The sequence below is a fragment of the Arachis hypogaea genome, chromosome 1, assembly GCF_003086295.3.
Source record: "Arachis hypogaea cultivar Tifrunner chromosome 1, arahy.Tifrunner.gnm2.J5K5, whole genome shotgun sequence".
In the NCBI taxonomy this organism is placed as follows: Eukaryota; Viridiplantae; Streptophyta; class Magnoliopsida; order Fabales; family Fabaceae; genus Arachis; species Arachis hypogaea.
This window is the reverse complement of record NC_092036.1, coordinates 46,732,074-46,736,433: the sequence shown is the minus strand read 5'-3', so window position 1 is coordinate 46,736,433 and position 4,360 is coordinate 46,732,074.

Sequence of the window (4,360 nt, the reverse complement as noted above, 5' to 3'; positions counted from 1 at the left end):
CCATTGAGAGCACGCCATTTGGAGTTCTCTAGCTCCAGAAAATCCATTTCGAGTGTAGGGAGGTCAGTTTCCAACAGCATCAGCAGTCCTTTTGTCAGCCTTTTTCAGAGTTTTGCTCAAGTCCCTCAATTTCAGCCAGAAATTACCTGAAATCACAGAAAAACACACAAACTCATAGTAAAGTCCAGAAATGTGAATTTAACATAAAAACTAATGAAAACATCCCTAAAAGTAGCTTGAACTTACTAAAAACTACCTAAAAACAATGCCAAAAAGCGTATAATTATCCGCTCATCACCTGACAACAGAGCCTTCCATTCCGTGAGATCAGAGTCTTCGTGGTATAAGGTAGAATCAATTGGCAGCATTCTTGAGATCCGAAAAGTCTAAACCTTGTCTGTGGTATTCCGAGTAGGATCTGGGATGGGATGACTATGACGAGCTTCAAACTCGCGAGTGCTGGGCGCAGTGACAGTGCGCAAAAGGATCATTGGATCTTATTCCAACACAAATGAGAACCGACAGATGATTAGCCCTACGAAACCCGTATCCAGACCATTTTCACTGAGAGGACGGACGGTAGCCATTGACAACAGTGATCCTCCAACATATAGCTTGCCATGGAAAGGAGTACGCATGACTGGATGAAAGCAGTAGGAAAGCAGGGATTCAAAAGGAGCAAAGTATCTTCATACGCTTATCTGAAATTTCTACCAATGAATTACATAAGTATCTCTATCCTATTTTATGTTTTATCTATATTTTAAATATCAAAATCCCATAACCATTTGAATCTGCCTAACTGAGATTTACAAGATGACCATAGCTTGCTTCAAACCGACAATCTCTGTGGGATCGACCCTTACTCACATAAGGTATTACTTGGACAACCTAGTGCACTTGCTGGTTAGTTGTATCGGAGTTGTGTGATCATAATTCCGTGTACCAGCAAGCTTCGATGACCTCGCCAAGAAGTTCCTATCTAGGTTCTCCTTCCAAAAAGACAAAGCCAAACATGTCCCAAGCCTGTTAGGGATTAAGCAAGGAGATCGGGAGAGCCTCCGCAACACATGGAAAGATTCAGCAAGGCATGTCTGGACATACAAAGTCTGCCAATAGAAGGAGCCATCATGGGTCTCATCAATGGTCTGAGAGAAGGACCCTTTAGCCACTCCATATCAGAAAAGCATCATACGTCTCTAAACGAGGTACAAGAATGGGCAAAAAAGTATATTAACATGGAGGAGAACTCTTGACTAGGAGAAAATTCAAAATCCGGATTCTCCTACCCTCCTCGGAACAGGGCTAAAGAGTCCGGGAAAAAAAAAGACCAGCCTACTGAAAAACCTAGAAAATACCACAACTACACTCCACTAAGAGTGTCCCTTGTGGATGTATACAGGGAGATATGCAACACTGAGAAGATCCCCCCAGCTCGCTCAATCAAACACAGAAGAGGAGGGGGAAATCGGACAGAGTACTGTGAATACCACTGAATCTAAGGACACTCTACCAACGAGTGCTTCGACCTAAAGAATATCATAGAGAAATTGGCAAGAGAAGGGCGACTAGATCGGTACTTAGCCAATAAAGCGGAAGAGCCAAGAAAAAAAAAGAAGGAATGAAGAGGTCGGATGAACTGAACGCCCACCTCACACCCATGAGAGACATGTTCATATGATAAATAGGGGATTAGCAGGAGGAGGGTGGTGCACGAAATTGTGATCTCTAATAATGGCATTCAACTTGGTATGCGCATTTATAACTTAACACTTTCTTCACAACTCCGCACAACTAACCAGCAAGTGCACTGGGTCGTCCAAGTAATAAACCTTACGTAAGTAAGGGTCGATCCCACGGAGATTGTTGGTATGAAGCAAGCTATGGTCATCTTGAAATTCTCAGTTAGGCGGATAATATATGGTTATGTTAGAAATACTTATGTAAATTATTGGTGAGAATTTCAGATAGGTGTATGAAGATGCTGAGCTCCTTTTGAATCTCTGCTTTCCTACTACCTTCATCCAATCCTTCTTACTCCTTTCCATGGCAAGCTGTATGTAGGGCATCACCGTTGTCAATGGCTACATCCCATCCTCTCAGTGAAAAAGGTCCAAATGCTCTGTCACAGCACTGCTAATCATCTGTCGGTTCTCGATCATGCCGGAATAGAATCCATTGATTCTTTTGCGTTTGTCATCATGCTCAACAATCGCGAGTTTGAAGCTCGTCACAGTAATTCAATCCCTAAATCCTACGTGGAATACCACGGATAAGGTTTAGACTTTCCGGACTCTCATGAATGCCGCCATCAATTCTAGCTTATACCACGAAGATTCTGATTAAGGAATCTAAGAGATATGCGTTCGGTCTAAGGTAGAACGAAAGTGGTTGTCAGTCACGCGTTCATAGGTGAAAATGATGATGAGTGTCACGGATCATCACATTCGTCATGGTGAAGTGCAACGAATATCTTAGAACAGGAATAAACTGAATTGAATAGAAAATAGTAGTAATTACATTAAAACTCGAGGTACAGCAGAGCTCCACACCCTTAATCTATGGTGTGTAGAAACTCCACCATTGAAAATACATAAGTGATAGAGGTCCAGGCATGGCCAAATGGCCAGCCCCCAAATGTGATCAAAAGACCGAATGATCAAAAGACTAGACACCTAGTACAATTGTTAAAAGTTCTATTTATACTAAACTAGCTACTAGGGTTTACAAAATTAAGTAATTGATGCAAAAATCCACTTCCAGGGCCCACTTGGTGTGTGCTTGGGCTGAGCTTGAACTTTACACGTGCAGAGGCTTCTCTTGGAGTTGAACGCCAAGTTGTAATGTGTTTTTGGCGTTTAACTCTAGTTCTTGACGTGTTTCTGGCCTTTGACTCCAGAATGCAGCATGGAACTGGCGTTGAGCGCCAGTTTGCGTCATCAAATCTCAAATAAAGTATGAACTATTATATATTTCTGGAAAGCTCTGGATGTCTACTTTCCAACGCCATTGAGAGCGCGCCATTTGAAGTTTTGTAGCTCCAAAAAATCTATTTCGAGTACAGGAAAGTCAGAATCCAACAGCATCAGCAGTCCTTTGTCAGCCTTGTATCAGAGTTTTGCTCAGGTCCCTCAATTTCAGCCAGAAATTACCTGAAATCACAGAAAAACACATAAACTCATAGTAAAGTCAAGAAATGTGAATTTAGCATAAAAACTAATGAAAACATCCCTTAAAGTAGCTAGATCCTACTAAAACTACTTAAAAACAATGCCAAAAAGCATGTAAATTATTCGCTCATCACAACACCAAACTTAAATTGTTGCTTGTCCCCAAACAGCTAAAAATCAATTAGGATAAAAAAAGAGAATATACTATAAAGCTCAGAATATCAATGAATATTAATTCTAATTAGATGAGCGGGACTTGTAGCTTTTTGCTTCTGAACAGTTTTGGCATCTCACTTTATCCTTTGAAGTTTAGAATGATTGGCATCTCTAAGAACTTAGAAATTCAGATAGTGTTATTGATTCTCCTAATTAAGTTTGTTGATTCTTGAACATAGCTACTTTTATGAGTCTTGGCCGTGGCCCTAAGCACTTTGTTTTCCAGTATTACCACCGGATACATAAATTCCACAGACACATAACTGGGTGAACTTTTTCAGATTGTGACTCAGCTTTGCTAAAGTCCCCAATTAGAGGTGTCCAGAGCTCTAAAGCATACTCTTTTGCTTTGGATCACGACTTTAACCACTCAGTCTCAAGCTTTTCACTTAGACCTGCATGCCACAAGCACATAGTTAGGGACAGCTTGATTTAGCCGCTTAGGCCTGGATTTTATTTCCTTGGGCCCTCCTATCCATTAATGCTCAAAGCCTTGGATCCTTTTTACCCTTGCCTTTTGGTTTTAAAGGCTATTGGCTTTTTCTGCTTGTTTTTTCTTTTTCTTTCTATTATTTTTTTTCGCTATCTTTTTTTTCCGCAAGCTTTTGCTATTCACTGCTTTTTCTTGCTTCAAGAATCAATTTCATGATTTTTCAGATTATTAATAGCATTTCTCTTTGTTCATCATTCTTTCAAGAGCCAACAATTTTAACATTCATAAGCAACAAGATAAAAAATATGCACTGTTCAAGCATTCATTCAGAAAACAAAAAGTATTGTCACCACATCAATATAATTAAACTAAATTCAAGGATAAATTTGAAACTCATGTACTTCTTGTTCTTTTTGTATTAAAAACATGTTTCATTTAAGAAAGGTGATGGATTCATGGAATTATTCATAGCTTTAAGACATAGTTACTACATACTAATGATCATGTAATAAGGACACAAACATAGACAACATAAAGCTTA